Source organism: Crinia signifera, chromosome 5, assembly GCF_055691185.1.
Source record: "Crinia signifera chromosome 5, ASM5569118v1, whole genome shotgun sequence".
Taxonomy (NCBI): domain Eukaryota; kingdom Metazoa; phylum Chordata; class Amphibia; order Anura; family Myobatrachidae; genus Crinia; species Crinia signifera.
Genome location: NC_139221.1, coordinates 321922329 through 321947231, shown reverse-complemented (window position 1 = coordinate 321947231; position 24903 = coordinate 321922329). Strand labels below are relative to the sequence as shown.

At 45.8% G+C, this 24903-nt stretch overlaps 1 protein-coding gene across 4 annotated transcripts in view; it reads left to right on the top strand.

Moving 5' to 3' along the window:
* Positions 1-24903, top strand: part of FAM135B (family with sequence similarity 135 member B) — a 174570-nt gene that overhangs the window by 45809 nt on the left and 103858 nt on the right. For 2 of the 4 annotated variants that reach the window (XM_083144894.1, XM_083144890.1), the window contains exons 2-3: positions 14195-14231; positions 21256-21292. The exons of 1 other annotated variant lie outside the window; for it this stretch is intronic. The gene's annotated coding sequence lies outside the window, so the exon portion shown is untranslated. The remainder of the gene's footprint in view (positions 1-14194; positions 14232-21255; positions 21293-24903) is intronic. One more of the 4 variants, XM_083144892.1, reaches the window with a different exon arrangement.

Genomic DNA, 24903 nt, shown 5'->3' with positions numbered 1-24903 from the left:
GTTATTTGTCCAGGATCAAATAGCTCAATGAGTAGGGTATTTAATTGGAACGCAGCAAGTTATGGGTTTGAATCCTGGATATGGCAGTATACTGAAATGTATTCTTTTGAAAGGGTATTGTGACTAAATAACACAAAGAACTCTGACATTACAGTAAGTGCATGAATGTGGGAAAGGAGGAGTTGTGTCCACGTCCACTTTCTTACAGTGTTATAGAAATGTGATATTATACTCCACGATTGTTTAAGTCAAAACAAGTCCGCTCTACCGGCGAAGGGGCCTTACCTCCATGTATTTTTTATAATTATCATATTCTGTGTATCACATTGACAATGCTGAATCAGTCTCTCTCTCTCTCTCTCTCGCTCTCTCTCTCTCTCTCTCTCATTTCCTAAACTCACATTTTCTTTATTTTACTTTTAATTCAAATCTATGCAAATGTGATCTGTGTGCATTCTCCTAGTCTGGCATGCATCAAAATTGTAAGTGTATGTCAGGTAATTGCCACAAATTATATGCATTGTATGTGACAAGTTCTCACTGTGAAATATCCATATATATATACTGTAAGTGTCACTCATTTTGCATGTGACTATAGCCAGCTGGCAGACATGGAACAGGCACGCTGTGCGGCTGTTCCGCAATTAGACCAGGTGCGCATTGTCGCGCCAGTCCCGCAGGTGAACGCTTCGCACTGAAGAACTGAACCCAGCAGGATTTTTGAATAACTCGTTATGTGAACAAAGGGGTTAACTGACTTTTTTTCCCCCTAGCTGCCATTAAAATTATAATACAGCCAATTAAAAGTTTTAAAGGTATCTATGATTGTCCGTTACTCAGCGCGGAAGCAACGCCACGGGATTAATGGCTTAAGTGCATGCGATTAACATTTTCTGTTTGAGTTAAAAGTTCCAAACTTTTAGTACAAGGGAGTTAGGATACACGGAATAAACGACTCCTGACACATACTGTATAAAGGCCGTACACGCTGGGCGAATTTCAGCCGAAAGCAGGGCCGTTTTACAGTTTGAGCTGGTGTCAGTTCGAAAGCCGCCCAGGTATTACCAGCAGATAAGCGATGGGGTGGACGGCATATTATGTATTAGAAGTACAAAGCCATGTCCCGTTCTGCCGTGGGGGGGGGCATGGCCAGAGCTCTGATAACTACTGGCCATGCCCCCTCTCCATTCTCTCTCAGTGAACAGATGCTGTTGGCATGGATTCGGTATGAAATCCCTACGGTCAAAATCCCGAATGGGTCATAATACCGACAAGGACAAAATCCCGACAAGGACAAAATCCCGACATTTAATATCCCGATATGGTCAAAATACTGACATATAGAATGTGCAGGTGAAACAGTCAACATGACTTTGGGTCGACAGGTCGCGAGGTTGACATGGGTTTTTTCACTGTCTTTTTACCCGAATGTCGACACAGTCGACATGGACACAGTTGGAGGTGTAAAAAAAAAAGTAAAAAAAACCATGTCGACCTCGCGACGTGTCGACCCAAAGTCATGTTGACAGTTTCACCTGTACATTCTATATGTCGGTATTTTGACCTTGTCAGGATTTAAAATGTCGGGATTTTGTCCTTGTCGGTATTATGACCCATTCGGGATTTTGAGCCTGTCGGGAATTTGACCGTCGGGATTTTGACTGCATCCCGTTGGCATGGATGCACACAGTGTCTATTCCCTTGTCTATTCCCTCAACTGTCCCCCCGCTCACCGAGGTGGGACTGTCCCAAAAAAACAGGATCGTTCCGCGAAAATAGGGACAGTTGGAAAGTATGCTCTGATTAGGAACGGAAAAGTGGTTAAATAATTGAGCATTCATGATATTAAAAAAAAAACCTCAACAATGCATGTTGACCTTTTCATGTCAATCTTTTGCCTGTGTCGACATTGTGCAACAGGTCGACACCACAACCTACTGTATTTGCTGTCCACCTAGACAATATCGAGAGACCTGAGGGCAAATCTTATTGTACTTTTGACTCTTGGCCTGATTTGCCCTCCTGGCACATTTATCACGATGACAGATTTGTCTCTGTTTCTGAATTAATAATATAATGATTTTGTTTTTTTACCCTTTTGTACCCTGATTATATTTGTTTCAGAAACATCTTCATTGTACAGTACAGTATGTAACACACGGGTTTCTCACATGAACACGCTCAATGTAGGTTGCCAGGCAACCAAACAGTCAAGATGATATTTATTTAGTAATTAACAACAGCGGCAGAGGAAGCCGGAATCTACTGTAATTGTCCAGCCGTCTGGACAATGACAAGTTGCGGAGTAAAATGGTTTAGCCTTTTAATATCATTTATTTATATGGCGCCACAAGGGTTCCACAGCGCCTAACAATACTTACATGAGCAAAAAAACAAAACAATCACCTGTTGCAGCCCTGCGATCATGTCTGAACAAGCCTCTAAGTGCCTTGTACTATAAGTTAGCTCTCGCCCCACCTGAGTGAAGGGCCGCCTCTGTGCACTGCTGCAAATGACTGCAATTGACAGAGCAGATTAGGAAGGAGAAAGTGATCCCTGCTGTCACAACTTTTTGCAACCCCCTGGTCTCCCTGCTGCCCCTCTCCTCCACTCCCCCTCTCCTCTGCTCCCCTCCAACCACTCCCTTTATTATCCACTCCTCCTCCTTTGCACCCTCCTCCTCCTCCCCCTCCCTCTCTCCTCCGCTCAGGCTCCTCCTTCTGCTCCACCCCCTCCTCTCCTCTGCTCATCCTCCTACTCTTTCTTACTTCCTGTCTCTCCCCCTTCCTCTCTCTGACACTCCATCTCTCTTTACTTTTCTCACCCCCTTTCTCTCCCTGAAACCCCATCTCTCTACTTCTCTCTTCCCTTTCTCTCCCTGACACCCTGTGCAAAATGTAATGGGTGGCGTTTTTTTTTTTTGCATTTTTTTCCGCAAAATATGCCGTTTTCAGGCATTTCCCGAAAATCGCATATTTTATAGGGTGCAATTCGCAGCAAAAAGTGCGATTTTTTTGTCACAATTCGCATCCAGATGTTTTCCTATTGGAGAAAATTAGACCAGGTTCTGGCTGGCGAATTTGACAGAACCATGCACAGATCATAAACTCTCCATCAGGTATCCCCAGGTCCACACTTTACAATTCACCATAAACCTTAACTTAACCTTAACAACTAAACTTATCTAATAAAAAAGACACGGACACAAAGTGCTGGCGTTTCAAAATGAATGTCAAATTTATTTTGACAATTAACTATAACTATAAATGGTGGCGGCACCAAAGAACGATCACTATAGGAAAGTGGGGGTTAGAGATGACTACACATACACACCATTGCTGGTGATCACTCTCCCTGGTCATCCACCCAGGCTGGTGGTGGCCATCCCCCGGACAGGAGCATGACCCATGACCATTGATGTCAAGGGAGAGCGCACCCCACTATCTACACACACACAGAGATCTTACAAGGATGACCGTTCTTTACCGCTGCCGAAGAGAGAAAAATAGGGAAGGGTGGGTGGGGCTTTTCCGGACAGACGAAGCTTCACATCTAGGATGTGACTTTTCTTACACTGTCTAATCCCTCCCACTGCTCTGATAGGCCTTGTGCCCATCCTGATTAGAATATCACATGACCTTCCAAGTGTAACCTGGAGAAACCATCAGCGGTTTATGCTCTCTCAGTGCCTATTCAGCATTCGTGATTCTTTGTGATCTGTGCATTGTTCTGTCCAAAAAAAGGGTTAAAAATAAAAAATGGAAAAAAAAAATGCGTGGGGTCCCCCCTCCTGAGCATAACCAGCCCCGACGTGGGGGTTTTCCTGGACCATCATTGGCTGGTGGGCGGGGCTAAGTCCCGGTCTGGGGGCGGAGCCCCAGATGTAAACAGAACACTGAAGACGTCTGTGAGCATGTTTTCTCTCCACAGGTACCCCAGTGGATTCTACTGGACAAGGGGACCGATCCTTCATGGCAACATAGGTGAGTATGGATGTATGGGCTCCATATGTAATAAAGTTGTACTGTACGTGTGTGTGTGTATTTATTTAACTATTTGTGCTACTGTGGGACTACAAGTCCCAGCGGGCCCTTTATTGCCCCACATGCTGGGACTTGTGGTTCTCCAAGTCCCTGCATGTGGTGCAGGCTTGCTGGGACTCATAGTTCCACAGCAGTATACAATAGTTTTTCTAAATTTTTTACACAATCATCAGCTCGATGCCCACCGCCCAGGGGCATCGAGGACAGCCCCGGGCTTCAGCATGGGCAGGTAAGTTCTGGAGGGGGGGGGAAACCCCTTCTTTGGGGGTGGGGGTCCCCACTACCCCAGGACCCCTGCCCATGCTGACCGGTCAGGGGGTGAATGCTTTGGACGGGGGGACTTGTATAAAAAGTCTCCCCCCCGGCTGTGGCATTACCCTGCTGGCTGGTTGGGCCCGGTGCTGGTTCTTGAAATACGGGGGACCCCTAGTCATTTTGTCCCCCGTATTTTGGGAACCAGGACCGGCCCTTGAGCCTGGTGCTGGTTTTATAAAATCCACGGAACCCAGACTTGGTTGTTTCAGTGATTGTATGAAACCAGGACCGGCTCTTTTAGCCCGGGGCTGGTTATGCTCAGGAGGGGGACCCCACGCCGTTTTTTTCCCGTTTTATTTTTTTTTTACTCAAAATCGCATGTTTTAAAATGTGCACATTTTCATGAGTAAAAATCTCCCGAAATCGCACCATATCACACTTTTTTGCCGCTAATTCACATCTCATTACATATGCAAATTCGTGGCAAAAATTGCGGTTTTTTAATGTGCGATTTGGTGCGATTTTTTTCTTACGAAAATAAACGTACCCTATTACATTTAGCCCCCCATCTCTTTACTTCTCCCTCCCCCTTTTTCTCCCTGACACCCCATCTCTCTCTACTTCTCTCTCCCCTTTCTCTCCCTGAAACCCTATCTCTCTCTCCCCCTTTCTCTCCCTGACACCCCATTTCTCTCTACTTCTCTCTCCCCCTTTCTCTCCCTGACACCCCATCTCTCTCTACTTCTCACTCCCCCTTCCTCTCCCTGACACCCCATCTCTCTCTACTTCTTTCTCCCCCTTTCTCTCCCTGACACCCCATCTGTCTCTACTTCTCTCTCCCCTTCCTCTCCCTGACAACCCATCTCTCTCTACTTCTCTCTCCCCCTTCCTCTCCCTGACACCCCATCTCTCTCTACTTCTCTCTATTATATTCTCCCAACATGCCATAGTATATTTTAGGGTATGAATACCACTTGTCGACACAAGTCGGCTAAAAACAAAACTGAAAAACCCATGTCAACCTTTTAACTGTCGACCTTCCCATTGTCGACCTAATGCTTGTGTCGACCTTCCGACCCTCTCTCTCTCCCTTTCTCTCCCTGACACCCTCTCTCTCTCTCTACTTCTCTCTCCCCCTTTCTCTCCCTGACACCCCATTTCTCCCTACTTCTCTCTCCCCCTTTCTCTCCCTGACACCCCATCTCTCTCTACTTCTCCCTCCCCCTTCCTCTCTCTGACACCCCATCTCTCTCTACTTCTCTCTATTATATTCTCCCAACATGCCATAGTGGATTTTAGGGTATGAATACCACTTGTCGACACAAGTCGGCTAAAACAAAACTGAAAAACTCATGTCAACCTTTTAACTGTCGACCTACCCATTGTCGACCTAATGCTTGTGTCGACCTTCCGACCCTGTCAACCCTAGCCATGTCAGCCTATTTCAGGTGTCGGCCTAAGTCCTGTCAACCTTTAGTAGTCGACCTAATGTATGTGTACCTCCATAGGGTCAACCGAGTGACCTTATCCGGTACAAATGTGAGTAACTCCGACCCTTCCCCATCTCTGGCGGGTTGAGGTCAGTGACGACATCACAGACACTCCCATAAAATGCCTGGTCTGCGTTTTTTTCTGACAAACCCATAAAATGGACCGTTACCACCCCCAAATGCCGGCTTCCTGTCAGATGAGGTATTCTCACTATTCCTGTCCCTAGTTCGGTGCATGCATGAACACCATGATCAGATCCCCCTCCCGGTACCCCGGAAGGGTGGGCAAACACCCCCCCCCCCCCTCAGCAGCATTTTTTTCCCATGATTCACGGCTTTTTGGGGTAGGGGTGGTGCTAAAGATGCAGATTGCATCATTTAGCCCCGCCCCTCCCCGAGTGCTGGCCTTTAAAAGTAGCCAACCCTTGTGCAATACCCAGGATGCAGGAGGACCTCGTTAGTGGACTACACTTCTGTACTATGATGTCACGTAGTAATGACGAGGACTAAGCAGCCGCAGAAACCTGCGCAGCTCCCATTCTGCTGGTAAATAACTGGAGGGGAAATTACCCCAAAACGCGTACAAGGGGCACAGAACCCTCCTGCCCCCATAAAATCATTTTACATACATACGCATCTGTGCGGTTAGGGGAAAAATGATTCGCTTTATAATGATTCGCTTAATAATCACCATCAAATGATTTTTCCTCAGGACACTGGACTTTGCTTCCGCCGTGTAGCCCAGGACTTACTCTGTGGCTGTGTGTAATACCGGCACTTTCCGGCAGCCGCTGATGTCATCCACCCTCCCCCAGCAGGCTTAACCACCCCTGCGTTCCTACTGACACACCAGCATTTCTTTTGGCTTGCCTCCTGTTTTTCTTGGCACGCCTAAATAATGTAACTTTTTTTTTTGTTGGCCAAAGCCAAAACCAGCCAGGCCTTGTGCACGCGCATTGCTCCAATAATTCTCCGGCGACCGAATTTGGACCTGAGCGAACAGGTCTGAATTAGACCCTTTATCTCTGGCTAAGCTTTGATGAATACCCCCCTAAGTGACACTAAAAATGAAGTTCCAGATGGAGCCATGATGGCTGCCGCTGTTAGCAAGGATTTACTCTAGCCATTTCCCCGATTCTCACTGCCTCGGTATCCAGCCATTTGTAGTTAGAAAACAGAGATGTGAATTTCCCTCGGAATCATATATTTTTACCAAGTTAATGTTTAGAAGCAAAGACAATTTTGTGTCATATACACAAATTTCTGCATGGGGGTGTGGCCGATCTGAAAGATGAGCTGTGCTGGGGGAGTGGTGACATGGACGTGTAATCGTGACTCCACCCCCCACTGTACAGTGCTGTAAAACCAGTATTGTTAAGCGGAGGGTTGGGCTATGATTAAGCAGAATCGCATCATCGGATTCCACTTGGTCCACCTACTTGTGCGCGTACGTGAGCATTGTGTCCCTTCTGGAATGGGTCATGTTGGGAGGTATGCAATCATATATTAAGAGGGATGTCCAGATAGCCCCTTCCCCTGGTCCCCTGTCTTAAGTGCCTGCCCCCCCCCCCCCCCCCAAATCTACCCCCCCCCCCTTCCCCGGGAAGGTGGGAAAGTCTCCCGCATGTACCTCCCTCCCGAACTCCTGTACCTCCCTCCATGCGGAAACGAATGCCAGAATTCGCGGCTCTCTGGGATGGGAAAGGAAGGCATTTACCAAAGTAGACAATTATGCCTTAATCCAGCACAGGGTACGAGGGGATGTGGGAGACTTGCACATATCTCCCAGGGGCCATGGAGGGCCACTTGATTTTGGGAACCTTCTGGTCATTCCAGGCCAGTATAACATATATACAGTAACTTCCTGATGAATGACACATGTACAGGAGATAAGCTAAGTTCAGGCAGATATTATGAATTATTGGCAAAATAAACATAGAAACTGAACTTCATGCTCCGAGACAGTTGTCATAGGGGATAGCGTCACTGCCTCACAGCCCGAGGTCTGGAGTTTGAATCCAGCCAATGCAGAGTATTTAGGTCACCCCTGTGTTTGCGCGGCTCTCCGTGTCCAGTCTCCTCCCACAATCCAAAAACTTACCTGTCTGTTAATTGGGTTCTGCTAAAAAAAAAAATGGATTCCTAGCATATGTGTGTGCGTGTGATAGGGAATCGATTGTAAGCTCTTCTGGGGCAGGAGCTGATGTGAAAGCGGTGCGGAACATGTGGGCACTATATAAATTAGTAGAAATCCTATATAATGAAATGCTCCTCAACTCTACAGGGGGGTATCAAGTGTTTTGCACACAGATGGCCACTAGAGGGTGCTCGACTCTAGCACTGACAGAAAAGTTATGTTGTTTTTCTCTGTCTCAGCGGCAGCTACCTGATCACAGAGCTACAGTATGGGCTAAATCACCCAGCATTTTTGAGTACTGAATAACCCCCTAAATCAGCCAGATTTTGCAAACTTTTTATTTCTTGGAAAAATAAAACTAGACATGATTATACATATTTTTGTATGACTCATTTAAACATTCCGCCGCCTGTAATTACTGCATGTCTTCTGCGCCAGATACTCTGTTCCTTTTTAATTGCATCTTGGGTTATTTTTGTTAAAACGCAGAAATGTGTAGAAGGAACAGCCTGCTCTGTCTCACAGGACGGAGATGATCAGCCGAAATCTGTAAGGTGTCTTCTGAGCTGAGATCTCAGAATTCCGGAGTGACAGTGTTGGAAAACATGCTAGAAAACCTTTTATACATTCACCATTATTACATGCGGTGTTTTAGGAAGAAGCGCTAATGTACTGACATGTGCCGTAATAAGGGAACCCACCTACACCTTGGCAACATGAAACTAAGTAGATTATTAAGTGAAGGATCATATGAGACAGACTTGTTTACTTTTAAAAACTAGAACTAGAGAGATTACAGTAGAATGCGCCGTGTGTCGTTCTATACCCAAAGGACATGTATAGCATAGTTACCTCCCCTCCTGCATTCTGCAGGAGACTCCCTGACATAGCAGCAATCTCCCTCTCTCCCTCATTAGTCTAGCAATCTCCCTCATGTCACCTACCCCATACCTCCCAACAGTCCCGATTTTATCGGGACAGTCCCGATTGTCAGGGCCTGTCCCGCTGTCCCACCCGCGGGCGGCAGTGTCCCGCGGTGTGGGGGGGCTGTTGGGAGTCCCCCCTGTCAGCTGCTAAGCAGCGGGGAATAAACGCTGTGCGCATGCGCACAGCGTCTATTCCCGCAGCCAGGGGGCTGGGGGCATGGCTAGAGGCTCACAGAGCCTCTGGGTCATGCCCCCATAGCGGCAAAATGGGGGCATGACCTCCGGCGCGCAGCAGCAGCGTCCCGCCTGCTGAACGACCAAAGTTTGGAGGTATGCCTACCCCACATTACACTGTTACATCATAGTTACCTCCCCTCCTGCATTCTGCATGAGAGTCCCTGATGTAGCAGCAATCTCCCTCTCTCCCTCATTAGTCTAGCAATCTCCCCCTTTTCACCTAGTCCACATTACACTGTTACATCATAGTTACCTCCCCTCCTGCATTCTGCATGAGAGTCCCTGACATAGCAGCAATCTCCCTCTCTCCCTCATTAGTCTAGCAATCTCCCCCTTTTCACCTAGTCCACATTACACTGTTACATCATAGTTACCTCCCCTCCTGCATTCTGCAGGAGACTCCCTGATATAGCAGCAATCTCTCTCATTAGTCTCATTAGTCTAGCAATCTCTCTCATGTCACCTAACACACATTACACTGTTACATCATAGTTACCTCCCCTCCTGCATTCTGCAGGAGACTCCCTGAAAAAAAACCCAGCAATCTCCCTCTCTCCCTCATTAGTCTAGCAATCTCTCTCATTTCACCTAGCCCACATTACACTGTTACATCATAGTTACCTCCCCTCCAGCATTCTGCAGGAGACTCCCTGACATAGCAGCTATCTCCCTCTCTCCCTCGTTAGTCTAGCAATCTCCCTCATGTCACCTAGCCCACATTACACTGTTACATCAAAGTTACCTCCCCTTCTGTATTCTGCAGGAGACTCCCTGACATAGCAGCTATCTCCCTCTCTCCCTCGTTAGTCTAGCAATCTCCCTCATGTCACCTAGCCCACATTACACTGTTACATCAAAGTTACCTCCCCTCCTGCATTCTGCAGGAGACTCCCTGATAAAACAGCAATCTCCCTCTCTCCCTCATTAGTCTAGCAATCTCCCTCATTTCACCTAGCACACATTACACTGTTACAGTTTTGGGGAAAAAAAGGAATGAGAGACAGCTACATTTGGATGTGTCATTTTATAAGATTCCTCTCAGATGTAGCAGTACACACCCACACTTCTAGGTGCCACGTTCACAATCTCTTATCACAATCTCTTCATATATGGAACTAGACACGCCCTGTGGGTGGAGCACGACATGTCCCCTCAGCGGGGTGCTGTACAAAATTATTTTACCAACTATAATCTCCCTGAAACTAGTTTTCATAAGTAGGCAAGTATGGTGTCTAGTTACACATATGAGCATGTCAATGCATAAATGCTTGTTAGGAGATATTTCTATATAACATTATAGATGTTTTGCAAGTATTTCTACTAAAGTTGCTGCCTGCAATATGGGGTTTCTTGTTTGCAACTAGATATTCGCTGTGATATTTCTTTTCTTCTCAGTCAGCACAGTATACATGATTAATGTGATGCCTATGCAATAAATTCCAAATGCAATTTGACCTCATGTGAATTTATCCCTAAGCATATGAGTATATTTTAGGTGTATTAAGTGTTATTGTGAACACTGACTGTCTGCATTTTGTAAGCACTTCCTATATTCCATGCCTCCTAACTATAAAATCTCGGTGACCAGGATGCATGCATGGCTGAAAAGGGGGTGTGGCTTCCTTAGAAGGGGACGTGGCCTTGTGGGGAATGTATGCCAGGGCCGCAAGCCATGCCCCCCATTTCCCATCACTATTGGGGCATGCCCGGCACTTTGTAAGCTGTTGGCCATGTCCCCAGTCCACTCTCCCCTAAGCTCCACTCTCTGTTGGGAGGTATGAGGATGTGACTTCAGGTGAGGGCGGACCTTTTGTTATTTCATATCTGATCTAGTTTGGTGAAGGTTTATTTCTTTTATTGCAGCTGCATTGGACCGTTGTGGGCCTGCATTGCTCACCACAGGTTACTATTAGTAGACAAGGACCCAGTGCATGATGGGAAAGGTCCTCCCAGCAAAGGGGATCTAGCTGCTACCATACCTAGGGGTGTGCTCTGTAGGATATGGGTGGCTGCTGCTGGACTTGTTAATTATGTTTTATTTACATTGACTTTTGCTTTTATTCGAAACCCAGCATCTGCGCTGTCTCCTTTCAACGCCCCTTCCTTCTTTAATACTTACAACATTAAGGGACTTAACTTAAAAGCTGTTTGTGGTTTAGTCACACTGTCCATTATGACATTTCAAGATGCTGAAATACGTGAGATTCGATCCCATCACCTTTGGCATTGCAGTCAGACACTCTAATCATGATGTAACAGACATGGGGTTGGGTGGAGTCCTGTGTCCATGATCCTTGGTGGTGGGATTGACAGTGATCTTTCTACAGTCTATTTTCTGGTCCAAAATATGTATGCGCATCTCTTATCTATTTATTGATTGCAGATTTGGTACTTGCAAGTTATCCGGGCTGCCGATTTTTTAATCGCGCCCGAAAAATTGCGGGCATCGTGTCGGTCGCGGACATTATAAGGGGCCGCGATGCCCGCGATTTCCCATAGACAGTAATGTTAAAAGACGCGATGGACCCGATTTCCCATAGACAGTAATGTTAAAAGACGCGATGGACCCGATTTCCCATAGACAGCAAAGTTAAAATTATTACAGTAATGTTAAATGATGTGCAAAATAAAATGACAATGTGAAATGGGTCAATATGGCCATTTCACATTGGATATGTTTTAAAAAAAAATGTTTCATGGCCCAGTTAACGCCACCCCGCTATTGACGCCAACCCGAAGTGTGGCAAGCGCAGCGGTACGCATCCTCCAACCTTTTATACCCCCACTATCCACGTCGGCGTGGAGTTGAGAATAGAAAGTGTGGCGAGCGCAGCGAGCCACCGAGCCCGAAGCGTGGCGAGCGGACGTGGACACGTGGAAGCGTGGCGAGCGGACGCGGACACCTCGCGGACGCTCGCCACGCTTCGGGCTCGGTGGCTCGCTGCGCTCGCCACACTTTCTATTCTCAACTCCACGCCGACGTGGATAGTAGGGGTATGAAAAGGTCGGAGGACGCGTACCGCCGCCCCTCGCGGGCTCGCTGCGCTCGCCACGCTTCGGGTTGGCGTCAATAGCGGGGTGGCGTTAACGGTGGTGGGGGGCCATGAAACATTTTTTTTTAAAACATATCCAATGTGAAATGGCCATATTGCCCCATTTCACATTGTCATTTTATTTTGCACATCATTTAACATCACTGTAATAATTTTAACATTGCTGTCTATGGGAAATTGGGTCCATCGCGTCTTTTAACATTAATGTCTATGGGAAATCGCGGGCATCGCGTCGGTCGCGTCGCGGCCCCTTATAACGGCCGCGACCGACGCAATGCCCGCGATTTTGGGGTAAATCGCAGGCATCGCGTCGGTCGGGTGTCCTTAAGTTAACTAAACTTAAGGACAAAATCGGCAGCCCGGATAATTCACATGTACCGCAGATTTTTAATGCTACTTGAAATATAATACAGCAGCAGGTGTAAAAGGTTTCGGTTTCCCGAAAATGTAATTGTAGTTTAATCATTATATAACATTAAAAAAAAAACCTGTCAATTCCCCATAGCTATCAAACTTGTTATAATTACCAATCATTTGTATTTCAAATGTTAGACCTATCCTTACTGTATTTAAATGAGCAATCAAATGCTCAGAGGTCTGCGTAATTGTCTAATTAGGACGGGGAATGTTGGAGGAGGAAGCACACGGAGATTTACATGCAGAATTAGTCCAATTAACATCTTTCTGCAGCAAATGTTGTGTCATGGAATTAAGGCGAGACACGTAATGCCCCCATAATATTGATGTGTAATGTAGGTTGTAAATGGATGTTGATAAAATGCTTCAATTAAAAATGACTGATTCTGTCATCACACAAAGGATAATTAGAAGTGTCCTTTGGTTTTCCTTACCTATGTACCATGAAGTCACCCAATGGGAGAGGTGAGATCTACAGTACTGTATAAAGATTTAACTTTGTCCTTATTGTGTAACGGTTACTAATAGCCATGTGCAATACAAATGCTTTTAATTACAGAAGAATCATAACAGGCAGCAATAGCTTCCAATTAGGTCAGCACTGTTTTGTCAGCGAATTATTTTTCTGTAAAATAAACAAAAAAGCCTAAATTCAATGCAGAGGATCATAGACAAATAGGAAAATTCACTAAGATCGTCCGTTTTGCAGATCTGCAATTCAAATGGTAACGGATGGGGTCGGGGAAATTTTCGACCCAGGAATTTGTTAAATTTACAAAGCTGCAGAGTTCTCAGGATTCATATTTTCCTATGGTGAAGTGATAAGTCTTTGGCTGCCGAGTTTACCACCAAGTACCAGCATGTGGGGCATTAATCTCTTCAGTGGCACGCCCGAGAATTTTCCTGGTTTTGCTCCAGTGCGCAGACTGGCAAACCCATCAAATTCTTGGGTGCCACTGCGTGCGCTCCCTCCCGCCGGGCAGTGCCGCTGAGCACTGAGATCAGCACCATGCTCAGCTTCGGGGGCTGCCCAGCTCCTGCTGCCCGGCCCTGCCTCCTTCCCCCCTGCTGTGTTGTAGCGTGACCTTGTAATGGCACGCCGCACACAGCCAGGTTGCTGGGGGCAGGGCCGGGCAGCGGCTGATAGACTGTTAAGTGGCGCTGCCTGGACACAGGGTTACAGTGGTGGGTTTTTTTTTAGGGACCGCTCCCCAGAAAAAACTCACCCAGTGTGGAGCGCTCCCTAAAAATAACCCCACCACTGAAGTGGATAAGGGCCTCACTAGAACTTGTCCTTTTTACTGTAGACCTAATGAACCAAGCCCGTTCACTGCAATGGGGCCTAATTGAACTGAATGGCACTGTACTATGAACATAGGCATTGTAATGTGGCACAGTGTAAATAGGGGGCACTGTTATGGGGCATAACATGTACTAACAGCCGTACAATGTGGCATCATGTTAAACTTGGGTCCTGATATGGTGTTACTTCATCTTTGTAACCCTCAGTAATGGGTAACTATATCCTATTAGCGAAGTGCCTCCACCTAAACTTGTTTATAGTGTAGCTTAGGAAATCACTGTTAATTTATTTTGGCAATCAGACTGACCACCCTACCTCTCTCTTCTTTTACAGCTTTAAAGGACCAAGACTCCACGGATGCAGTGTAAAAGTAAGTATGCTAACAAGGTTTAATCATCTAAATTCATATACGCATATTATATAGTTCATATACACAACATCATATATTCTAGACACATTAGTAGCATTTCAAGGATTCTGGTAACATTAGTTTCATATACAATCACCTTCTTACACTCTAATTATCTAATTATACCCTAACTATTCACCTTCCTATTCCAGGCTAAAGCCCTCTTCCCTTCCTAGTCATTATAACTATAATACCCAATTCCCCGTAATAGAGCCTTATTCATGTAAGCTAATATCTTATTCTCTATACCTTATATCTGGCCAGATATATAGTACTCTGGTATAGATATATATTTCTGATACACAGTTCTAAGTGTGAGCTCATATGTTGGCGCGCGTTGGGGCCCGTGTCCAGTATCTATAGTTAGCGATTACTCTGATCCTGTTAAATTGTCAAAGTAGATAGCGTGGTTAGTCCCAGAGTGATCGCCTCTACAGTAGGTAGTGTATAGGAGTCTATCCGTGTGGGCGTATAATGTAGTAGAAGGTAAAAGTAGGTGCTACATTAGCTCTCACCGGTTAGTTGTCCGGTCTCTCTATCCAGGCTGTGAGGGGTTAACGGTTAGCTATCCAGCAGGGTTTCTCAGTGCTGCCCCGTGATTGGGTACACCCCTGTCCGCCCGTCGGCTTTGTTATAACAGTCACAGTCGCAGAGCAGCGTCGCTGAGTTACCTTCCTCCGGCGGCTTAGGCTCAGGAACTGCACTCTAGCTTCCAGCTTACAGATGCGCTGTCGGGTCTTTATCTGGCTGGCACGCGGGAGGTGGCGGCGAAGCTGGACTCCGCTTCCCCCTCGATGGAGGGTAAGCTTACCAGCCTCAGGTCTAAGCGGCTCCCAGTCCCTCGCCTACAGGGAAGTTCCGCTAGAGACCTGGCTGCTATCGCCGCTGCCGCTGCTGCAGGTCACTCTCTTCGTGCTGCCGCTGCATTGCCACTTGTCACTCTCGCTATCACCGCTGCTGCAGGTCACTTTCTTCGTGCTGCCGCTGCGTTGCCACTTGTCACTCTCGCTATCACCGCTGCTGCAGGTCACTTTCTTCGTGCCGCCGCTGCGTTGCCACTGTCCCCGCTACTCTGCTGCCGCTGCTCCAATACCGGTGAGGTGTGCCGATGAACTAGTCCTTCTCCGCTGTGTCTCTCCCTTCTTATACCCGCTGCCTCCGTCCAGTATCTCCCCATGCGACCCCTTAACGGCCAGCATCAGCCAGTATCAGCATCCCTGACTCGTGCATTATACACTATGCAACTAGCTCCAACGTCTATCTCACCATAAACAGGTTACATATTACATTACATGTACAACACATCTTTATCTTTATGTAACAATGAGCAGAGGGTTACATTACATTCTTGAATATAAGGTTACATTCTTAATGAGCATAAGGTTACATTCTTGAACACAAGGTTACATTCTCTTCCCCTGGTGATTAGGAGAGCTTGCTTCCAAATCACCATCTTCATTTATTTATTCTATGCAGATAGGAAATAAGGCCAGGCATAAATGGCCAAAGGATATATTACAGCGGGTATCACACTAGGTTCCCCCAATTTATCATATGTTAGGATTGAAGGTGGCATGCGCACCCTCTGTGGTCTCATATTCATGGTGACATTATCAGGACTACCTTGTTCCTGACCCATATCGTCTCTAAATCGTTGTTCTCCGACCACATCGCTGCCACCCTCTCCCAAATCTTCATACTCCGAGGTATCCTCCCAGGACTTGTTGACATTATTGTCAATACTAGAACTAACTTCGTCTTTATAATAATGTCCAGGACAACATTCATCAAACATTTCCTCCTCTCTTTCCCCATCAACAGCATGAGTTGAGTTATTATAGTCAGTTAGATGCCTGTCTTGCTTTTCCTGGGTATTCTTCCCCAGGTGAAGCCCTTCCATTCTAACTTCTTTACCAATAGGTAACAGGTGCTGTCTATGGTAAGTTAACATTTTTTCTCCCCCCTCCTCAGGTTTTATCTTATATACTGGCAGATCATATAACTTTTCGACTATTATAAACGGATCTTCCCTCCACCTATTGGAGATTTTCACACCTCTGGGGGTCCCAAACTTCCTCAGCAACACTCTGTCCCCAGGGCTGAGCTCCTGTTCCCTTACTTTACTATCATACATCCTCTTATTCTTTAATCCCAATTTCCTTGCAGTTTCTGAGGCTAATTGGTACGCCTCCTGCAATTCTTCCCTTAATCTCCCTATATACTTGCTGTGTGGCACTACTGAGCTATTCCTACTTTCTGGTTTTACGTTCAGGCTAACATCTATAGGGAGCTTAGCTTCCCTCCCAAACATGAGAAAGTATGGGGAATACCTGGTCGATTCATTCTTAGTGCAATTGTAAGCATGTACTAATCGCTCTACATGTCTCTTCCAATGTTTCTTATCTAGCGGGTTAAGTGTCCCCAGCATGTTCAACAAAGTCCTATTAAACCGTTCTGGTTGTGGGTCCCCTTGAGGGTGATATGGGGTAGTCTTGGATTTCACAATCCCACACAATAAACAGATTTCTCTAATCAGTCGGCTTTCAAATTCCCTACCTCGGTCTGAATGTAGTCTATTGGGTAGGCCGTAATGGACAAAAAACTTATTCCATAAAGTATTGGCTACGGTCATCGCTTTTTGATTAGGGGTCACATACGCCTGAGCGTAACGAGTAAAATGGTCAGTCACCACTAATATGTGACATTTCTTCCCATCCCCTACATCTAGTGTCAAGAAATCCATACACACAATATCCATGGGTCCACTACTTTTGAAAGACACCATGGGGGCATGTTGGGTAGCCACTGTTTTCCTTACTACACAACTTCCACAGTTGCGGCAATAATCTTCTACATCCCTTCTCATTCCTGGCCAGTAAAATCTTTGGGACACCAGTCCTACAGTCTTTTCAACACCCAGATGTCCATGATCGTCATGTAAAGTCTGCAGTGCTATGGGTCTAAATCTTTCTGGTAAGACCAATTGGTAGCTAATTTCTCCCTTGGTCCTCTCTATCTTTCTATAAAGTACCCCGTTCCTTATCTCTAGCCACTTCTCTTGTCTCTTCAAGAGTTTGGCCTTTTCCGAGAGTGATAGCGAGGTTGTTCTTCTAGGTGAGCGTTTTTTTTCTAATATCAGATAATATACGTCTCTAATGTTATGGTCAGCCAGTTGCGCCCTCTTCATCTGCACTGGCCGAATCATGGGCAACCCCTCCATCTCTAACCGTCCCAACCAACAATAGGACAGGGGTAAAGCCTTTGGGGTGGCACCTAGGGAGCCTATAGCACCAGTACCACTCAAGTACTCACTCATGAGGAGTATATCTTTTTGATTTTGTATTTGCCGACACATCCCTTTTATATCCCCCATTGGGATCTCCACCCAGTCTTCATCTTCACTTGTCGGCTCTAGGCGCCCTGGTATTCTAGACAGCGCATCGGCGTCAATATTACTCACTCCCGGTCTGTATTTAATAGAAAAGTTATACAGTGCTAAGGCTGCTAGCCATCTATGTCCGGTCGCGTCTAACTTTGCAGTGGTGAGGATATATGTTAGGGGGTTGTTGTCAGTGTGAATTTCAAATTGCACCCCATATAAATACTCATGGAACTTCTCTACCACACACCATTTTAAAGCTAGAAATTCCAATTTGTGGGTAGGGTAATTTTTTTCACTGCCGGTTAACCCCCTACTGGCGAAAGAAACAGGTATATTCTTTTTACTGGTTGGGCAAGCCTGGTATAATACTCCCCCTATTCCTTCTTGAGAAGCATCAACATGAAGTATATATGGGTCATTAGGGTTCGCATACGCGAGCACAGGGGTGTGGGTGAGTTCTTCTTTCAGCTGAACAAAGGATACCTCGCACTGCGGGGTCCACCTTTCCCCAAATAACTCCTCAGGCCTATACAACCTCTGTTCTTTATTGTTACTGTTCCGATTAGGGTTCTTTTTTTTGTTAGGAGGTGGATATCCCTTAGTTAATTCAGTAAGGGGCTTAGCTATTTGCGAATAATTTGGGACGAATCGTCGATAGTATCCGCAAAACCCCAGAAAAGACCTCAGTTCTTTGAGCTTAGTGGGTCTTGGCCAGGCTCTAACAGCCTCCACCTTTTCCGGATCGGTGGCTATCCCTTCCCGACTCACCACATGACCTAGGTATTTTACCGATGCTTGACACAGAATACACTTATCTATTGATAATTTCAGGCCCCCCTCAATAAGCCGGTCTATCACTTTCAAAAGACGGGCATTGTGCTCTGTCAAGGTTTTCCCAAAAACAATAATGTCATCAAGATACACTAGTACCTCCCGATAGTTCATGTCGCCTATAGCTTTCTCCATCGTCCTTTGGAACGTGGCTGGTGCCCCTTTAATCCCCTGAGGCATCTTCAAAAATTCGAAAAAACCCAGAGGACATATAAACGCCGTTTTTTCTTGATCCTCCTTCCTCATAGGGATCTGATAAAACCCATTCCTTAAATCTAAAACAGAAAACCAACCACTCCCTTGTAAACAGTCTAAGGCTTCATCAATCCGAGGCACAGTGTATTGGTCAGGTACGGTGCGAGAATTTAAGGTTCTATAATCTACGCACATCCTTATCTTCCCCGTCTTTTTCCTGGCTACCACTATGGGAGAGGCGTACGGACTTCTGGACTCAACAATCATTTGATTTTCCAATAACCCTTTAAGGTGTAACCTAACGTCTTCGAAATCGGCGGGGGCTATTCTGCGAGAGCGTTCCCTAAATGGACTATCGTTGGTGAGATTTATTTGATGCTCCACCCCTACGGCTACCCCCAGGTCCCACTCCCCTTTGGAGAAACCAGACTCCTTTTCTTTTAGTGCTTCTATGAGTTCTCTCTTTTCTTCCCCAGTAATGTCACTTCCGGTGAAGCACGACTCAAATTGGCTTTGGTCTACTCCCCCTACAGCCACATTGAGTGACCTACCACATTCATGACTATCGTCCCTATAAATCTGTGTCTGAGTCTCATTACCCTCCTCCGCTAAACACCACTTAGACAATTCCCTATACAATCTGGTATTGGTACCTATAATAATAGGCAGTTCGTTGGCATCTCTTCCCATCTCGGGACATATAAGGGCGACAACAGGGACTGTTAAACCACTCTCTCCGTCTCCTCCCAGCCTTATCTCCACCTCCACATATCCTAAGTATGGGTATTTTTCTACACTTAGTCCCCATATAACTAATCCATTTAAGGGTCTTATAGGAACCTCGGGTATGTACTTCTGGTACCATGGTTCAAATATAATGGATACCTGAGATCCACTATCCAACAGCACCATACATCTCACTCCATTTATTTCTGCGGTTACCGATGGTATGGGTCCTAAAAGTCCTTCCGGGATCGAACCATTTCCATTCCACCAAATTTTCCCCATTACCTCTACTTCATTCCTGGGGGGAACTGAGAGGGGCTCACAGTTCTCCCCTACTCGTTTCCCTGATCAGATTCAGGGTTGGCCTGGCCACCATTATCGTAGTCTGTGGGAGTTGGGAGATTATTCCTGTTCCTGTTAAACTGACCATTGATACACTCAAACGCCCGATGCCCTAGTCTGCCACATTCGAAACATCTCCTATTCGCACCTCTATAACCTCTCCCCATGCCTCGGACGGTTAATTCAGAGTCCCGTTTCGCATTATTATTTTGTACAGTTAATACTTGTTCTATCTTTTTGTTTTGTTCTTCTATCAACTTCAATATTTTATCCTCAAAAGCATCTTTCTTAATGATAGGCTTTACCACTTTTACCTTCTTTACCGTCCTATCTCTCATTTCTATCAATACTTCTTCCTGTTTAATTTCTTTGAGCAATTCGTTGAACGTGGGTGGAGTATCTCTCAATACTGAACACCTTAATTTCTGTGCTACAAAGTCAGTTGTCTGAGCCCCTCGAAGCAGTTGTCTTATTCTGCTCTTATCTACGTCTCCTCTCTCTATCCCACTCTTTTCAACTATCTTATACAACAGCTTATCTAACCGTATTACATAAGTACTGAGTTTTTCCCCCACTTCCTGAAAAGTATGTTGGAACCTAGCCAGTAATTCCCCCACGTCTTCTAGTGTTCCATATGCGTAGTCTAGAGCCTCTAAATATGTTTCAAGTGTGGCTTGTGGGTTGCTTCTCCTAGCGGCTTGTACCACCCCCATCGCTGGTCCCCTTAGACTTTCGACTATTCTCTGCCGTTTAATTTTATCAGGGCACTGCCATTCCTCTGCTTGCTGTACTGCAGCCTCCTTCCAAGCCTCGTACGTTTCTTCCCCAATAGGAACGGGGCTTATACCAGAGAATAACCTCAGTCTCCTATAACTCCCCTCATAGTGCCATCTCTCCAACTGGGAAACTACTCTATCTATGATGGTCTCGAACTGAGCTCCCTTTGTACTAGCTTCAGCATCTTCAGCTGCATCACCGTCTCTATCTCCCTTATCATTACTGTCTTCTGTAAATATAGGGAAACTTGCCGTCTCTCCGTCATTTATCGGCCATATGACATGCCATCGTCTCCCTGTCTCCTCATCAGCTACCACCATGGACGGGAGCAAACAGCTATCAAGGTCTTTTTCATTCTCAATGAGGAAAGCGACCACCTTCCCCATGTCTCCTCTCCACCTATCTATAATCTTAGGTCGCACTATCCCATACAACTTGTCAATGCACGCGATGACATCTCGATCTGAGAATTCTGTGAAGTTTCCCCCTACAGCTAAACACCTCTTCACGCTCCTCCCCTTCCTGATGCACCATTCATATATATCCCTTTCTGATAAAATACCCCTATGCTCCATCTCAGCAGTGCCTCCACTTGTAACCCTCAGTAATGGGTAACTATATCCTATTAGCGAAGTGCCTCCACCTAAACTTGTTTATAGTGTAGCTTAGGAAATCACTGTTAATTTATTTTGGCAATCAGACTGACCACCCTACCTCTCTCTTCTTTTACAGCTTTAAAGGACCAAGACTCCACGGATGCAGTGTAAAAGTAAGTATGCTAACAAGGTTTAATCATCTAAATTCATATACGCATATTATATAGTTCATATACACAACATCATATATTCTAGACACATTAGTAGCATTTCAAGGATTCTGGTAACATTAGTTTCATATACAATCACCTTCTTACACTCTAATTATCTAATTATACCCTAACTATTCACCTTCCTATTCCAGGCTAAAGCCCTCTTCCCTTCCTAGTCATTATAACTATAATACCCAATTCCCCGTAATAGAGCCTTATTCATGTAAGCTAATATCTTATTCTCTATACCTTATATCTGGCCAGATATATAGTACTCTGGTATATATATATATTTCTGATACACAGTTCTAAGTGTGAGCTCATATGTTGGCGCGCGTTGGGGCCCGTGTCCAGTATCTATAGTTAGCGATTACTCTGATCCTGTTAAATTGTCAAAGTAGATAGCGTGGTTAGTCCCAGAGTGATCGCCTCTACAGTAGGTAGTGTATAGGAGTCTATCCGTGTGGGCGTATAATGTAGTAGAAGGTAAAAGTAGGTGCTACATTAGCTCTCACCGGTTAGTTGTCCGGTCTCTCTATCCAGGCTGTGAGGGGTTAACGGTTAGCTATCCAGCAGGGTTTCTCAGTGCTGCCCCGTGATTGGGTACACCCCTGTCCGCCCGTCGGCTTTGTTATAACAGTCACAGTCGCAGAGCAGCGTCGCTGAGTTACCTTCCTCCGGCGGCTTAGGCTCAGGAACTGCACTCTAGCTTCCAGCTTACAGATGCGCTGTCGGGTCTTTATCTGGCTGGCACGCGGGAGGTGGCGGCGAAGCTGGACTCCGCTTCCCCCTCGATGGAGGGTAAGCTTACCAGCCTCAGGTCTAAGCGGCTCCCAGTCCCTCGCCTACAGGGAAGTTCCGCTAGAGACCTGGCTGCTATCGCCGCTGCCGCTGCTGCAGGTCACTCTCTTCGTGCTGCCGCTGCATTGCCACTTGTCACTCTCGCTATCACCGCTGCTGCAGGTCACTTTCTTCGTGCTGCCGCTGCGTTGCCACTTGTCACTCTCGCTATCACCGCTGCTGCAGGTCACTTTCTTCGTGCCGCCGCTGCGTTGCCACTGTCCCCGCTACTCTGCTGCCGCTGCTCCAATACCGGTGAGGTGTGCCGATGAACTAGTCCTTCTCCGCTGTGTCTCTCCCTTCTTATACCCGCTGCCTCCGTCCAGTATCTCCCCATGCGACCCCTTAACGGCCAGCATCAGCCAGTATCAGCATCCCTGACTCGTGCATTATACACTATGCAACTAGCTCCAACGTCTATCTCACCATAAACAGGTTACATATTACATTACATGTACAACACATCTTTATCTTTATGTAACAATGAGCAGAGGGTTACATTACATTCTTGAATATAAGGTTACATTCTTAATGAGCATAAGGTTACATTCTTGAACACAAGGTTACATTCTCTTCCCCTGGTGATTAGGAGAGCTTGCTTCCAAATCACCATCTTCATTTATTTATTCTATGCAGATAGGAAATAAGGCCAGGCATAAATGGCCAAAGGATATATTACAGCGGGTATCACACTAGGTTCCCCCAATTTATCATATGTTAGGATTGAAGGTGGCATGCGCACCCTCTGTGGTCTCATATTCATGGTGACATTATCAGGACTACCTTGTTCCTGACCCATATCGTCTCTAAATCGTTGTTCTCCGACCACATCGCTGCCACCCTCTCCCAAATCTTCATACTCCGAGGTATCCTCCCAGGACTTGTTGACATTATTGTCAATACTAGAACTAACTTCGTCTTTATAATAATGTCCAGGACAACATTCATCAAACATTTCCTCCTCTCTTTCCCCATCAACAGCATGAGTTGAGTTATTATAGTCAGTTAGATGCCTGTCTTGCTTTTCCTGGGTATTCTTCCCCAGGTGAAGCCCTTCCATTCTAACTTCTTTACCAATAGGTAACAGGTGCTGTCTATGGTAAGTTAACATTTTTTCTCCCCCCTCCTCAGGTTTTATCTTATATACTGGCAGATCATATAACTTTTCGACTATTATAAACGGATCTTCCCTCCACCTATTGGAGATTTTCACACCTCTGGGGGTCCCAAACTTCCTCAGCAACACTCTGTCCCCAGGGCTGAGCTCCTGTTCCCTTACTTTACTATCATACATCCTCTTATTCTTTAATCCCAATTTCCTTGCAGTTTCTGAGGCTAATTGGTACGCCTCCTGCAATTCTTCCCTTAATCTCCCTATATACTTGCTGTGTGGCACTACTGAGCTATTCCTACTTTCTGGTTTTACGTTCAGGCTAACATCTATAGGGAGCTTAGCTTCCCTCCCAAACATGAGAAAGTATGGGGAATACCTGGTCGATTCATTCTTAGTGCAATTGTAAGCATGTACTAATCGCTCTACATGTCTCTTCCAATGTTTCTTATCTAGCGGGTTAAGTGTCCCCAGCATGTTCAACAAAGTCCTATTAAACCGTTCTGGTTGTGGGTCCCCTTGAGGGTGATATGGGGTAGTCTTGGATTTCACAATCCCACACAATAAACAGATTTCTCTAATCAGTCGGCTTTCAAATTCCCTACCTCGGTCTGAATGTAGTCTATTGGGTAGGCCGTAATGGACAAAAAACTTATTCCATAAAGTATTGGCTACGGTCATCGCTTTTTGATTAGGGGTCACATACGCCTGAGCGTAACGAGTAAAATGGTCAGTCACCACTAATATGTGACATTTCTTCCCATCCCCTACATCTAGTGTCAAGAAATCCATACACACAATATCCATGGGTCCACTACTTTTGAAAGACACCATGGGGGCATGTTGGGTAGCCACTGTTTTCCTTACTACACAACTTCCACAGTTGCGGCAATAATCTTCTACATCCCTTCTCATTCCTGGCCAGTAAAATCTTTGGGACACCAGTCCTACAGTCTTTTCAACACCCAGATGTCCATGATCGTCATGTAAAGTCTGCAGTGCTATGGGTCTAAATCTTTCTGGTAAGACCAATTGGTAGCTAATTTCTCCCTTGGTCCTCTCTATCTTTCTATAAAGTACCCCGTTCCTTATCTCTAGCCACTTCTCTTGTCTCTTCAAGAGTTTGGCCTTTTCCGAGAGTGATAGCGAGGTTGTTCTTCTAGGTGAGCGTTTTTTTTCTAATATCAGATAATATACGTCTCTAATGTTATGGTCAGCCAGTTGCGCCCTCTTCATCTGCACTGGCCGAATCATGGGCAACCCCTCCATCTCTAACCGTCCCAACCAACAATAGGACAGGGGTAAAGCCTTTGGGGTGGCACCTAGGGAGCCTATAGCACCAGTACCACTCAAGTACTCACTCATGAGGAGTATATCTTTTTGATTTTGTATTTGCCGACACATCCCTTTTATATCCCCCATTGGGATCTCCACCCAGTCTTCATCTTCACTTGTCGGCTCTAGGCGCCCTGGTATTCTAGACAGCGCATCGGCGTCAATATTACTCACTCCCGGTCTGTATTTAATAGAAAAGTTATACAGTGCTAAGGCTGCTAGCCATCTATGTCCGGTCGCGTCTAACTTTGCAGTGGTGAGGATATATGTTAGGGGGTTGTTGTCA